Genomic DNA, 16,637 nt, shown 5'->3' on the forward strand with positions numbered 1-16,637 from the left:
CAAATTGATAGAAAAATATTCTGAGCACCTCAAAACCCTAATACCTCTATGGTCCTGAAACACGGGCAAGACTTTCCCAGGAGAAGAAGAATGGAAGCTTCCCAGAAATGGGGAACAATATGTATAAAGGGATGGAGGTGGGAGAATGAGGCAACTATAGATAATTTGGTATGGATAGAATACTGGACCACAGGAAGACAGGGTAGAAAATGGGTTAATGGAGGATCTTGGGCTGGGATCTTTTTTTTTTTTCTTTTTCCTTTTCCCTTTTTGGGCTATCTTTTGAAATTGAGGTATAGTTTACATATAACATATAAGTTCAGTTGTATAATGCTTTAATATTCATATATATTACAAAATGATCAACAAAAATCTAGTTAACATCTTGTCACCAGATGTAGTTACACAATTTTTTTGTTGTGATGAGAACTTTTAAGATTCACTTTCTTAGTAACTTTCATATATACAATATAGTATTGTTAACTATAGTTATCATGCTGTATATTAGATCCCCATGACTTATTTTTTATTTTTTTAAAATATTTTATTTATTTATTCATGAGAGTCACACACAGAGAGAGAGGCAGAGACACAGGCAGGAAGAGAAGCAGGCTCCACGCAGGGAGCCCAATGTGGGACTCAATCCCGGGACTCCAGGATCACGTCCTGGGCCGAAGGCAGGTGCTCAACCACTGAGCCACCCAGGTGTCCTTCCCCCATGACTTATTTATTTCATAACTGGGAGTTTGTACCTTTTGACCCCTTCTCCTATTTGACTCACTTCCTAACCTCTGTTTCTGGTGACCATCAATCTGTTCTCTGTATCTATGAGCTTGTTTTTTGTTTTGTTTTCATTTTAGATTCCACATTTAAGTGAGATCATATGGTATCTGTCTTTATCTGTTTTCACCTAGCATTATGCCCTCAAGGTCTATCTGTGCTGTCACAAATGGCAAGATTTTATTCTTTTTTATGGTTGAATAATATTCCTGTGTGTGTGTGTGTGTGTGCGTGTGTGATCTTTATCAATTCATCTATCAGTAACACTTAGGAGACTTCTGTATCTTGACGATTGTAAATAATGCTGCAATAAACATAAGGGTGCATATATATTTTTTGAATTCGTGTTTTTGTTTTTTGGGGTGTAGATACCCTGTAGTGGAATTACTGGATCATGTGGTATTTCTATTTTCAATTTTTTGAGGAACCTCCATAAGTGTTTTCCACAGTGACTCCACCAATTTACATTCCTATCAACAGTGCACAAGGATTCCCTTTGCTCTAGTATCTTTTGATACTAGACATTCTGGCTAATGTGATGTAATACCACATTGTGATTTTAATTTGCATTTCCCTGATGATTGGTCAGGTTGAGCATCTTTTCATGTGTCTGTTGGACATTTGTATGTCTTCTTTAGAAGAATGTTTATTGAGATCCTCTGCCTTTATTTATTTACTTATGTCTTTTATTTATTTGAGTAATCTCTGCACCCCATGTGGGACTTGAACTCACAACCCCAAGATCAAGAGCTGTATGCTCTCCTGACTGAGCCAGCTAAGTGCCTCCTCTGCCCACTTTTAAATTGGATTTTTTTTCTTCTTGTCTTGCTATTGCATTGTATGAGTTCTTTATGTATCTTGGATATTAACTCCTTATCACATATATGATTTACAAATCTCTTCTCCGTTCAGTAGGATACCTTCCCATTTTGCCCATGATTTCCTTTGCTTTGTGGAAGCTCTTTAGCTTGATGTTGTCCCAATTGTTATTTTTGCTTTTGTTGCCTTTGCTTTTAGTGTTAGATCCAAAAAAATCATCACCAAAACTGACATCAAGGAGCTTACCACCTATGTTTTCTTTTAGTTTTATGGCTTTGAGTCTTACATTGATGTCTTTAGTCCACTTTGAGTTCATTTTTGTATGTGGTACATGATAGTGGTCTAATTTCATTCTTTTGCATATGGCTGTACAGTTTTCCCAACACCATTTACTTGAAGAGACTGTCCTTTCCCCATTGTATATTCTGAGCTCCTTTGTTGTAATTTAACTGACCATATATGTGTGGGTTTATTTCTGGGCTATTCTGTTCCACGGTGTCTTTTTTTTTTTTTTAAGATTTTATTTATTTATTCATGAGAGACCCAGAGAGAGAGGCAGAGACACAGGCAGAAGGAGAAGCAGACTCCCCGCAGGGAGCCCAATGCAGAACTCCATCCCAGGACACCAGGATCACACCCTGAGCTAAAGGCAGATGCTCAACCACTGAGCCACCCAGGTGCCCCCCACTGTGTCTGTTTTTATGCTAGTGCTATACTGTTTGGATCACTATAGCTTTCTTGTAATACAGTTTGAAAGTAGTGAGCATGATGCCTCCAGCTTTGTTCTTTTTTCTCAAGATTATTTTTGTTGTTCGGCGGTTTGTGTGTGTGTGTGTGTGTGTGTGTGTGTGTGCGTTTCCATACAAATTTTAGGATTGTTTGTCCTAGTTCTGTGAAACAGCTGGGATTTCTGTTGCTTTCTGCTCCTTCAGTTCCACCCTTCACTTTCTGCACCCTGTCCTCTGCCCTGGGAGCCAGACTGGTGAGGGCAGGGTGAATAGTGTCCCCTGCTGTCTAGTTTCTGCCCGGGTTTGGCCATTGGAAGTTGTGGGTAGGGGATGAGAGGGAGGAGAGCTCCAGGTTGGGCTGCTCTCTCCCTGCAGGAATGTCTTGGCCCCATGATGAGATAATAACAGAAATTGAGAGTAAGAGTTTATAAACTTTTATAGCAATTTGACAGATATATTTTATAACTGTTGAATCTAATAATAAAAAAACTGAGCTTGTATTTTATGTGTTTTCAAATATCATTTTTTCTTCTAATAAATTTTGATTGTATTTTACAAAAGTACTAGTCTGAGAAGAGTCAGATTTTAAACCAATCAAACAATATGAGAACAAAAACTCCAAACCTGGTCTTTCTGCACGACTCTTTTTGGGTTCTGATAACCACTCCTGCACCATCCCTATGGGTCTAAAGGTGGAAACGGCCCCACAATACAAACCCCAAATGACTGTAGTGTGCCTGCGGTCCCCCTAATCCAGGCCACCTGTGTAAATAAGCCTATCTTGAATGATCCTAACTTAACCTTACCTTGTCATCTGTTCCCTTTTGGGACCCTGACACAAGGTAACTTTTTTTTTCTTAAGATTTTATTTATTTGAGAGAGAGAGGGAGAGAGGGAGCATGAATGAGGAAAGAGGCCGAGGAAGAGGAGCTGAACAGGGAGCCCGACACAGGGCTTGATCCCAGGACCCTGGGATCATGACCTGAGCTGAAGGCAGGTGCTTAACCTACTGGGCCACCCAGGCGCCCCTAACACAAGATAACTAAAAAGGATGTGGAGATACCGAAATGTATATACGAATGACGGAATTGTAGCAGCCTGAGTGATGTGTGGATTGAGAAGACTCCAGATGCAGTGACCAAAGCCAGGGCCAACTAGCTTCAGTAAGAGATGATGATGGCTTGAATTGAGACACTAAGGAAGGAGGATGGGGGAAAAGTCACAGATACTTAAGACATTGTATTAGACAAACAGAAACCCTGTATAAATAGTTCAGGCAGAAAGAAACTGAAGATTGCAGAGGTCGGCAAATAGGATCTATGAGCTGAATTCAGTCCACTGCTTGTTTTTATAAATAAAGTTTTATTGGAACACAGTCGTGCTCCTCTGTGTATGTATTGCTTAGGGCTGCTTTTGCCTTACAATGGCAGAGTTGAACAGTTGTGGCAGGGACTGCATGGCCCTCAAAGCCTAAAATATTTACTACCTAGCTCTTCAACATTTTTTTTAAAATTTTCATTTATTTATGATAGTCACAGAGAGAGAGAGAGGCAGAGACATAGGCAGAGGGAGAAGCAGGCTCCATGCACCAAGAGCCCGATGTGGGATTTGATCCTGGGTCTCCAGGATCACGCCCTGGGCCAAAGGCAGGCGCTAAACCACTGCGCCACCCAGGGATCCCATACCTAGCTCTTCAGAGGAAGTTTCCTGACTCCTAGAACATTGGGAATGTACAGAACTGTGGCAATAGATGGGGAGACAAGTATCATGGAAAACCATTGCTGGTTGCAGGAGATCAGGAGTCTGAAGAAATGGCAGGAAATACTGACCTCCTGGATCTCAGCTGTCTGACACGTTGAAGTAGGCGGCTGCCTGCACATCTATGAAGGCCTCACGTCTACAGACATATAGGCCCACTACTGCCTGAGGAGGAAGGGCTTCTTCTCTTCTGCTTTTCAGTCTGGTGCAAGAACCCTTCTCTCACTGGCAGACTCTAAATGAAACTGGTTATCTTTCCCAGGTTTCCTCCTTGATACAGGGGTGAGTATAAAAGGGACAGGGCACATAAGCCCAGGGCTTTGGGATGACTAGTAAGGGGTAAGGGATACAGAGGCTGAGATGACTTGAGTGACTGTGATGGATGGTAATGCCACCATGGAGAGGGAGAGTTGCTGAAGAGAAGATTCTGGACAGGGAGGGAGGCACTGCCAGGAGGTTAGCTTCCCAACCCCCTGCCAACTATGGAGTTGCAGCCATCTGCCCTAGTGGGATTTTACTCAGACTGCTTCACTCAATGATATTCATGGAATAAAACCATAAAGTATTTTGACATATAAAAATTGGTATTCCAAACCTGGGATTAACAGATCTTTCCACAGCTGATGAATATCCAGCTTTCAGGAGAAAGCAGTTATAAATCTTCCTTTTGGTAGATTTATGGGAGACCTTCTAGGACTTGGAAAATGTTGGCAATCTCTTTGGCCTGAGGGTCCTGTTGGCATGCGTAGTACTGTGAACAGCAGAGGGAGGCCTGAAGCAAAGCCAAGAAGTGAAAAGAACAGACTTTGATGAAGAGGTTGGGAGGCAAATGATGGAGAGTGCACCTGGGCATGGGTCTCATTAAAAAGATGAGAGGGCATCAATCCCCATATGGGACAATGGGAGGATGTGAGGAGAGGGTGTTGGGACAACTGCTGACCAGCCTTACATTTCTGTACCCACCTCGTTGGCTCTCTTAGTGATCAGCCAGAGACCTTCCTCCAAAGTTGATGCCCTACTGATGACTGGAGACCATAGTCTGAAATTTAACAAGCTTGGGGTAGAAAACTCTCCTTACCCTACTCCTTCCTTATCTGGGCAAATGCAGGCAGTGAGACTCAAGGACCTCATTGTGTGCCATTTCGCTCCACCAGAGCTGATTTTATTAACTTTCTTTCTCCAAATTGGTACTATGCCAGCTTGTAAATACATCCTACATCCTACTAATTCACCTTAGATCTGACTAATGGTGGCTGTCTTCTAAATGACAAATGCCTTCATATTGTTTTTTTTTTTTTTTAAGATCTTATTTATTTATTCATGAGAGACACACACACACAGAGAGAGAGAGAGAGAGAGAGAGAGAGAGAGAGAGAGGCAGAGACAAGGGCAGAGGGAGAAGCAGGCTCCATGCAGGGAGCCTGATGTGGGACTCGATCCTGGGTCTCCAGGATCATGCCCTGGACTGAAGGCGGCACTAAACTGCTGAGCCACCCAGGTTGCCCATCATATTGTTTTGTTTTTTTTTTTTTTCACCAATAGTGTAGGTTTACTGCTTAAACATCAATAATTATAAAAACACCGTAATTTGAGTGGTTATGGTTAAGATGAAAGTTTTGAATCCAATTTTTAAATCTAGAAATGGGCTGTCATCTGTGACTAGGGACTAGGTGTTCATTGTCAAAAGGCCTGAAAGAAAAAAAAAAAAAAAGGCCTGAAAGATTTTCAAGATCACATAACAAATGAGAAGCAGAAGAGGGATCTGAACCTCAGCCTGTTTTCAGCGTCTTGGAAAACCTGTTGATATCAGGATTACTTCGGAAGGTTTCTCATGGTTCAACCTTGTAATATTTCTGCTCAGGAGTAAAAGGAGAAATGTATTAGTACAAATTGTCTTATTTTCCAAGTAGGAAAAAAAAAAAAAGCAATTTACTGGCTTAAGTAGTCTGAGACAGAAATCAGGCATGGCCAGATCCAGAGGCTCAAAAGTCTTCCTCTCTTGTTCTTGCTTGCTTTCCTTTGTGTTGGGTCTTCCTCAGGTACATCACCTCACCTGCTGACAAAATCATCAGCAGGTGAGGCCCCGGGCAGGGGCAGGTGTGTGTACCTGGTCCTTAAAGCAACAGTCCTTCTTTTCTGACTGAAAACAGTAAAAATGCGGGAAGAGATTTGATGGTCCAAGCTGGGTTTGTGACTTCTCTTGAACCAACCACGTTGCGTCCAGTCTCGGGGGGGTGGGGTGGGGGGGTTGTGTCAGCTCTGTGGGAGCCACACGGACTGAGAATGAGTGTGGAAGAGGGTGATTCCCCATGAGACGCTAGGGTTGAAGCCCTACCTTTATTACAAGGACAACAAGGACACATCCTGTCTTCTACTCTAGCAGCAATATTAATCTATTCTTCATCTATTGTTTCCTTCTGCGAATACATGGGCACGACGCCTGGCCTGCCGCGGGGTCCCCAGGTAAGTCAGCCGGCTCGGGCCTCAGGGGGGAGCTTGGCCCAAGGGAGTCTCAGGAGGGGTCCTCTGGTCGCTTGCAAAGCATCCTCCTGGCGAGGAAGGGGGAACTGACCCCCCCCCCCCCCAAGTCGGCCCACCCCGGGGGCTCCCGCCAGCACGTGCGGGCACAGGACCTTTCAGCTGCCGGGGCTCCCGGGGGGCTCGGTGACAGCGCCACGGAGTCGCCGCGGGTGGAGGCGGCGGGCGGGGGAGAGCGCCCTCGCGCTGGGCCGGGCCGTGGCGCCCCCGCAGGACCGCGGAGCACCTGCGCGCCGCCTGCCGGTCTCGGGCCGCTTCGCTCCTTCCTCGTCCCGCGACCCCGCGACCCCGCGACCCCGCGACCCCGCGGCCCAGCAGCCCGCTTTGAAGCCACGCCACGCTGCGCGTGGTTAACTCCGGCGCGGAGCCTCCCGGCCCCCCCGCGCCCCGCCGCGCGCCCCTCCCCGCCCGGCTCCGGCTCCGCGGTTTGCTCAGCCACCGTCGCCGCCGCGGTCGCCGTCGGAATGATCTCGACCGCCACGGTTCTGAGCGCTTTGGGGCCGACACCCGGCCGGGCGCTTCGCATCCAAGTGCTCGTTTAATCAGCTCCACCGCCGCGCGGGGGCGGTTCACCCGCGTCCTCCGGTGACTGAGGCTTAGAGGCCCGCGGCCCGGCTCCGGGGCAGGAGGCGACAAGGTCAGGCCAGAGCCACAGGAGGGCGCGCCTCATTGCTCCAGCTCGTTCTAGGGGGGTCGCTTGTTCTGGGCGGGAACCCACGTTGCATTTTGACTCTGGTAAAAACCCACGTGTCGGGGATGCCTGGGAGGCTCAGTGGATGGGCGGCTGCCTGCCTTCCGCCCAGGGCCTGATCCTGGGGTCCCGGGATCGAGTCCCACATTGCGCTCCCCGCAGGGAGCCTGCTTCTCCCTCTGCCTGTGTCTCTGCCTCTCTCTGTGTCTCATGAATAAATAAATAAGATCTTAAAAAAAAGGAAAAAAAACCCACAAACACACCGTGTAGGTATGTATGGTGTATGTATGAATGTGTCTATTGGAGGGCCTGGGTGGGCAGCATTGGGAAACGGGCTGCAGGTATTATGAGCACATTTCTGGAACTGGAAATTATGCTACATCTGTTGTGACAGGAGGCCGAATTTTCGAACTAGGCTCATGTACAATTTGGGAAGTTGGTCATCAGTACCATATGGGGCGAAACTGTAAAGCTACCGGAGACCTCTGTGAGTTACGGCTGGCCAGCTCCATCATGTGTGTATGCATGCAGGATCGCACGCTTTTCTAGTTCTTTCTGTAAGTTTGTCTTACACTGGTAGCATTTAGGATGAAAGTCTGGAGCAGCTGCCTAAGGTAATCTACAGAGGCACCAGTCTTCCTCCACTACCCCCACTCCTTGCAATTTCCCCTTGCTCCCAAGTCTTTGACTCACTGAGGATTCTGCGTGCCTAAGTTGTCCTCACTCTTTTTTTTTTTACATTTGAGTATGTAAATATTTATTTTGCATACCCCCTGTCTTTATCAATAATAACACAAAGGAATATATAGACATATATAATCTGCTCTTAAAAATATTTAATTAGTTTTTAAAAAATTTTTATTTATGATAGTCACACACACATAGAGAGAGAGAGAGAGAGAGAGAGGCAGAGACATAGGCAGAGGGAGAAGCAGGCTCCATGCACCGGGAGCCCGATGTGGGACTCGACCCTGGAGACCCAGGATCGCCCCTGGGCCAAAGGCGCAGGCGCCAAACCGCTGCACCACCCAGAGATCCCTCTTAATTAGTTTTTTGATTGAAGTATAGTCGACAATGGTTTTTTTTTTTTTTTTTTTTTTAATTTATTATTTATTCAGAGAGGGAGAGAGAGAGAAAGAGAGGCAGAGGGAGAAGCAGGCTCCATGCCGGGAGCCGACATGGGACTCGATCCCGGGTCTCCAGGATCACACCCTGGGCTGCAGGCGGCGCTAAACCGCTGCACCACCGGGCTGCCCTACACACAACGTTACATTATTTTTAAGTATACGACATAGTGATTTGACAACTTTATACACTTATGCAAGTGTAGCTACCATCTGTTTCATTAAATTGCTGTTATTAAAGTACCGTTATTAAAATTATTATGAAATGTTATCAGAATACCATTGACTACATTCTTTATGCTGTACCTTTTATCCCTATGACTCAGTCATTACATAACTGGAAACCTGTACCTCCACCCCTCTTCACCCACTTTGCCCATTTTCCCACCACTCTCTTCTCTGACAACTACCAGTTTGTTCTCTGAATTTATGGGGCTGTTCCTGCTTTGTACATTTGTTTTGTTTTTTAGATTCCACATGTAAGTGGAATCATATGATATTTTTCTTTTTTTTAAAGATTTTATTTATCTATTCATGAAAGACACAGAGAAAGAGGCAGAGAGAGAAGCAGGCTCCATGCAGGGAGCCCGACGTGGGACTCGATTCAAGGTTTCCAGGATCAGGCCCTGGGCTGAAGGCCCCGCTAAACCGCAGAGCCACCTGGGCTGTCTGGTATTTTTCTTTTCCGTTGGACTTATTTCACTTAGCATAATACCCTCTGTGTTCATCTGTATTGTTGCAAATGGCAAGATCTCTTGCTTTTTTCTGGCTGAGTAATATTCCATCGCATATATATGTATATGTATACACATGTATATGTATTCCATTGGATACATATGAATGTGTATATATACGTATACCACATCTTCTTTATCTCTTCATCTGTTGATGGACACCTGGGTTGCTTCCATATCTTGGCTACTATAATGTTGCAAAAAGCATAAAGGAACATATTTTTTGAATTAGTGTTTTTGTTTTTGTTTTTCACTAAATACCCAGTAGTAGAATTACTGGACTGTGTGGTATTCCCATTTTTAATTTTTTGAGGAAACTCCATACTGTTTTCCATAATGCTCATACCAATTTACATCCCACCAACAGTGCACAGAAGTTCCTTTTTCTCCAATTCCTTGCCAACACTTGTTATTTCTTGTCTTTTTGATACTAGCCATTCTGACAGGTACGAGGTGATATCTTATTGTGGTTTTGATTTGCATTTTCCTGATGACTAGGGATGTTGAGCATCCTTTCAGGTGTCTGTTGACCATCTCCATATCTTTGGGAAAATGGCTATTCAGGTCTTCTACTTATTTATAAATTGGATTATTTGTTTTTTTGATGTTGAGTTTTATAAGTTCTGTATATATTTTGGATATTAACTCCTTCATCAGATATATGACTTGCAAATATCTTCTCCCATTGAGTAGGTTGCCTTTTCATTTTGTCAATGATGTCCTTTGCTGTGCTTTTTTTTTTTTTTTTTTTTTTTTGCTGTGCCTTTTATTTTGATATAGCCCCAATAGTTTGTTTTTGCTTTTGTTTTTCTTGACTGAGGAGACATATCTAGAAAAATGTTATGAAGGCTGATGTCAAAGAAATTACTACCTATGTTTTCTTCTAGGAGTTTTATGGTTTCATATCTTACATATAGGTTTTTAGTCCATTTTGAGTTTATTTTTTTGTGAAATTCTACTTATTCTTTACAGAGGGGAATATTAATATTAGGAGAGGCCATTTCTGATTGCCTCACTTCAATAGTCCGTTTCTGATTGTAAGCACCGTAATCTAGTTTCTAATTATTGATTGATTTAAAGTGATAGTTTTAAAATCTTCATTAAAGAAGTTTGTATCCACTGATCCTCCCCTGTCCCCAGCCACCAGACTTTAGGCTTCTGGAGGGCAAAGACCCTATCTACTTTATACTTTGAAGCCTTACCACCTAGCTGTGTTGGGTCTTCTAGGTATCTGCATATCTGTGGTTCCCAAACATGGTGGCATATCACAATCTATTTTTTCTTTCTTTTTCTCTTTTAAAGAGCCTTTGCTTGGGGATTATGCTTAGATCAGTTTGGGCCTAAGCGTGGCAATCTGTGTTACTTTAAAAGGTGCCCCCATTCCTATGGTGTCCACCCCTGCTACACTGATGCCTCCCCCAGGTTATATCATGGCTTCATGAAGTGGGGCAGGGTGGAGAGTTCTCTATGACACTTAGAGAAGAGGTTGAGTCTTCTTGTAGGGCTTAAAAAGGGACACCTGTCACAATACTGCTCCACTCAGGATTGGCCTTAAGAACTGTGGTGAGGGAAATCCTAAGAATGAGCAGAGCTGTAAGCAGTACCCTTGTTTGTCCATTTTGTATGGAAGGAGAGGTAGCCTGAGGTAGTTTACATGAACTCCTAAAAAGCAATGAATAATTTGGTTAGAAGTCTGGAAGGAACAGTGTGGAAGATCTGAGACCAGGATTCTGGAGAAGCACATGATTGAACCACAGGAGTGGGCACAAAACATGTAGATCTTAATGTTGACCATTAATACCCAGCAAAAGTCACTCCATAACCAGGTAGATGAGAGGACTCATCTGGTAGTTGCCTGTCAGCTTCTGCCCTTGATCACCCTAGTGCTCACCCAATGGGTCCGTGGTTGGCAGAGTCATAATAGCAGGGATAGAGGCTCTGCAGGGATTCCCTCTGTCCAAAGCTGGTCGAGTTACTGTCACTGCTGAAAACCCAATGTGTTGGTGACAGAACTCTCAATATGAAGTCTGGCTGGATTTGCTGGCAAGTTGATTCCATCAGGCCTTTATCATCCTACAGGGGACAGTGATCCATCCTTTATGGAACTGATCCCCCTAGATATCTCTTTTCCTTTCTGTGCCTCTACTAGTATCATTAAGGGTTTACAGAGTGTCTGCTTTTGACAAGGGATCCCATGTAATAGCTTTTCATACCAGAGGCCTCTTTTTACAGTGAAGGAAGTGTGATAGTGAGCATTTGAGCACAGAATCATCTGGGCCTACCATATGCCATATGGCATAGAAGCCAAACAGAAGGTTGGAATGGCCTATGGTGTCTTCTACCCATCAGCTGGAATCAGTTGGCCACAGATGTCAGCTATGACATTGAGATAGGGCCTCTAAAGCATCTGGGGACTCTGGATGCTTATGTTTTCATTAGAGGAGTCCAAAGGCCAGAGGCCAGATGAGTAAGAGCATCCTGGGAGGGTGTGTTCAGTGGGACACTAGATATCTAGGAGCAGGGACAATGGAAGAGCTTAATGGGTACAGAAGAGGGTAGCAGATAACCAAACAAAACCCAGAAATAGGTCTCTATGTCCCCTGTCTGGTGCTTCTGACTGATGAATTTGAGGCAGGATGTGGAAGTCCATACTTTAAAAAACTCTTGAGGTGAGTTGGCTGCTCGCCCAGGCTTGAGAACCACGTAAGGGGGGAAAGAAGATCGAACATGGAGCAGAAAGAGGCAGATGTGAGTCCTGGCTTCACTGCTTGTCCAAGGTGACCTCCCTTCATGAAGAGGTACTGGCTTACTCATTTATACTCTTCTCATTTATAAAAATGGGATAACAGTGTGTGAACCATTATTAAGTGAGTTAATAAACATAAGGCACTAAAGCAGTCTCTGAGAAGTGCCAGAGTGCTGTTAAAGCATCAGCTACATTAATGTGCTAAGAAGAGGGACTGAGAGGGCCAGAGCTGAATTGTCCCGGTCGCTTAGGTCTTCCAGAATCCAGCAGTGGGGGCCAGGGTTACAGTGCCTTTCTTTCTCTTTCCCCTAATTTTTATTTGGAAATAATTTCAAACTTATAAAATGTTGCCAATGTAAAGTAGTGCAAGTAGCACCTAAATACCCTTTAGTCGGGTTTACCTATTAGGACATTTTGCTCCTCTTTAGTCATTTGTGTTGTCTTTCTCCCTCTCTCTGTAAATATATGGAATATTTGTATGGACACATTTATATACACGTACATACACTTATATACGTATGTACATATATTTATACATATTATATGCATACGAATACATATTTTATATCTGTATATACATTTTTTCTGAATAATTTACAGTAAGTTACATGCATCATGGCCTTTAACCCTAAATAATGCATTATACTAAATACTAAACTACAATACTAGGTCTACTAAATACTGCAATAGGGGTCGTCTCTTCCATCACCACAGTCCAGTTATCAACCTCACAAAGTTTCACTGATACAATGTTTTACCTAATCTACTGTTAATAATCCAGTTTTATTAGTTGATGGAATGATGTCCTCCAGAGCACATTCCCCTCAAGTATAGAATCCAGTGTCGTGTCAGGGATTACATGTAGTTGTCATGTCCCGTTAGCTTTCTTTAACCTGGAACATTTCCCTAGCCTTTGTTTGTCTTTTATAACATTGACATTTCCCCCCAGCTTCATGGAGATAAAATTGACATGTAACATGGTGTAAGTCTAAGATGTACAAAATGTTGATTTGATACACTTATAGATTGCAGAATGATGACCATCCTAGCATTAGCTAATACTTGCATCATGTCCCATAATCACGATTTCTTTTTTGTGGTTTAAGATCTACTCTCTTAGCCACTTTCAAGTATATGATACAGTATTATTAAATATCATCATTATGCTGCACACTAGATCCCCAGAACTTATTCATCTTCTAACTGGTGCAGAGGTAGAAACCATATATTGAGGATCATAGAGCCCATTTACAGGCATGTTAAGGTCAGGCTGGACTAGTTCCAGAGTGAGTACACAATCATACCATTTTCCTTTGGGTCCTGAGAGATGCCTCTGTGGTCTACAGAATATTAGGTTGTGGTTGTATATGTGAGTGCATGCAAGTTATGAGTATAATCATGCTTCTCTCTCAGCAAAGGTAAACCATCATTTTAATTATTATTTATTTAGCCTGACTCTGAGGTCTCTGAACTGCCATTTCTTCATAATAATAACTGTAATAATAGTATAAAAAACCAGCAACAATAATGATAATTGCTTGTCTCCCTGGGGTACCGCGAGGATAAAATGAGATAATGGACTCAAAAGTGCTTCGTAATCCAAAAAGAACTATCATTATACTTCATGTTGCTCAATACCTGTTATTAGCACTGCTGTCTTTGGGTGGGCTTCCTCGTAAGTTGAAGAGAGAGTTTATGTGATACCTTTATTTTGGACAGAGTGTGTAGACACAGCCTTAATATTTTCTCCCTTTTTCTTGGGGGAGACAACAAACTTTGTAGGGAGAATCTACCACGTGCCAGGGGCTTTCTATATACCATCTTATTATAATTAAACATAAAACCTTGTTATTATATAGAATTATTGCTATTACTCTTTCTTTTTCTGAACTATTTAAGAGTAAGCTGCAGATATGAAACCTCAACACCTCTAAATACCACAGTGGATCTTCCATCACTTTCCTTTCCTTGATAACTTTCCTTAATACTTTCCTTAATAACCATCTTACAGTCCTCAAATGAAAAACAAAAAAACATTAATACATTTGCATCCAACTTTTCCCAACTGTCCCAGCCATGGGACAGTTTACCTTTCTGGTCTAGGATCCAGCCCTGGGTCACACTGTATTTAGTTGTCATGTCTCTTGAATCTCCTTTGGTCTAGAATGGTTCCTCAGTATTTCTCTCTTGCATGACTTAGAAAGATTTCCAAAGTAGTGACTTTCCATTCTGAAGCCTGACCTCAGTCCAGGTCTGGTTGATGTGCTTTTACGACCAGACTCGTGTCATACATTCTTGGCAAGAGTTGTACAGAGAGGTTGCTAGGCTCTTGGTACATCATACCAGCAGGAGGCTGATGGTAACTCTTTCCGTTAACAACTGGTGGTATTAATCCTGACCACCTTGTCAAGTTGGTTTCTGTCTCTCCACCAATAAAGCCACCCTTCCCCCCTCATTGCAATTAATAAATATCTTGTGGGGAGATATTCTGAAATTATACCAATATCCTGTTCCTTGTTAAACTTCTACTCACCTGCCTTAGCAATTATTAGTAACTCCCCCCGTGATGGTTGCCAAATGATGACTTTCTATTTCCATCATTCCATCTACATTTATGAGTTGGCATTCAACTGTAGGGAAGAGCTTTCCCTTCTTCCCTACTTATTTATGTATCCATTTTTATCTTCAAGCTCTAATGGACTCTAATTTTATTCAACAGGCTGTACAACATTCACTATCACTTATTTTATAGTTTAAGATGTCCAAGTTTGGCTAGTAGGATGCCCTTCAAGCTGTCTCCTTAGTACTTTTGACATATTTTCATTAACCTCTGAGCACTTCCTTACTTTCTGACCCAGCAAAATATTCCAAATTCATCTTGGACTTGGACTCATTTATTTATTTATATATTTAAGGTCTTATGGATTTCTATTTTATTCAACAACCATTGAATAAATCCATTATTATTATTATTTATTTCACAGTAGCTGCTCCTTTCACCTCTAATCTGTCTCCCCTCAGATTCATCCTATACTTTCACCAGATCAATCTTTTAAAATCTTAGCTTAGCCTACTGTTATTATCTTTTGTACAAACTGGCAGCTTTGAAGAAGCAGAAAAAAATCCAAGCTTCTCACCTGTCATTCAAGATACCCTGTACTCTGTCTTCATCATCCCAGGTATCTAATTTCCCATAATCTTCCTCATTTGCTTCTCAGTGGGTGTCCTAAGCGCCTCCCCTCCTCCTATTCTTCCCTCCCTCCCTGTGTCCCTCCCTTCCTTCCATATTTATCTAGAAGCTACAATGTGCCAGATTTGGCACTCAGAATACAGAAGCGAATGAAACAAAGTTCTTACTGTTGTGTAGCTTGTCATGGAGACAGAATGTAATCCCAGGAATACATATAAATCAGGTGATAATAAATGTTGTGAGAGAGAACAAAGCAGAATAATGAGATTGAGTGGATTTTGTGTAAGTGAAGATGTGTCTGTCTCTGCCTGTATGTGTGCAGTTGTGAGTGCTATTTTATGTAGGGCACATCTAGCACCTCCATGGCTTTGCTTGTGTGTCATTCCTTATGTTTCACATGCTGTCTCCTCTTGACATTTGAGCTTGAATTTTGAAGAAGTGAGATTTTTTTCCCCTCTGCATGAAATTTTCTTGATTGCCCAAACAGTGACTTTTCCTCCTCTGAGCAAATAAAACTTGGTAGAAAACGTGGATCTGTATATAAGAGCACATTATGTTAAAGTGATAAAATTAGGGTAGGCAGTATAAATGGCACAAGTTTTTGAGGTTAAGAGCTAATCTCATCTTTATATTTCTTTTTCCCTCTTCTATCTTATCTCCCTATATCATGTAGTAGATGCTTAATCAGTTTGAATTAAAACATAAAGAAAAGAATCAGTGAAGATGGACTCAAAAGAGGGGAAAGATGGTTAGGCTTTCAGGAGTTAGTGGGAAGCTGACTGTAGCAGCTCTTTCCAGAATGCTGAGCTGTGATCACATCCAGTTCTATCTAGCTTCTGTAAGGTTTGAAGACTCTGGAGTCTCTTCTACTAGGGTTTTATTTTCTAAATTTCAGAGATAGCAGATGATTATTGAATGTTTCACATCAGATTTCAATGTCAGCTGCTCTTGACATTTTTTTTGACGGTTCTTTCTTTCTTTCTTTTTTTTTTTTTTTTAAAGATTTTATTTACTTATTCATGAAAAGACACGGAGAGGGAGAGAGAGAGGCATAGGCAGAGGGAGAAGCAGGCCCCGTGCAGGGAGCCCGACTCAATCCCGGGTCTCCAGCATCACGCCCTGGGCCAAAGGCAGGTGCTAAAATGCTGAGCTGCCCAGGGATCCCCCTGATGCTTATTTCTGATTGATTTTTACTTCCTGGTAAATTTTTGCAACAGATCCTAGGGGGAAAAAAATCACAATGTCAGAATTCATTGCTGTTAAAGTAAGCAAGAAAACAAACAGACAAGCCTATAACCAATTAGCCCAAACTCCTCCACGTTATTGGAGTTTTCTATTTTTTCCACCTTTAAGTAAACATAGTATCTGCCAAATTTATTTAAAAAAATTTTTTTAAAGATTTTATTTCTTTATTCATGACAGACCCACACACAGAGAGGCAGAGACACAGGCAGAGGGAGGAGCAGGGAGCCCGGACGTGGGACTCAATCCCAGGACTCCGGGATCACGCCCTGGGCCAAAAGCAGATG

This window comes from Canis lupus, chromosome 30 (assembly GCF_011100685.1).
Source record: "Canis lupus familiaris isolate Mischka breed German Shepherd chromosome 30, alternate assembly UU_Cfam_GSD_1.0, whole genome shotgun sequence".
Classification (NCBI taxonomy): domain Eukaryota; kingdom Metazoa; phylum Chordata; class Mammalia; order Carnivora; family Canidae; genus Canis; species Canis lupus.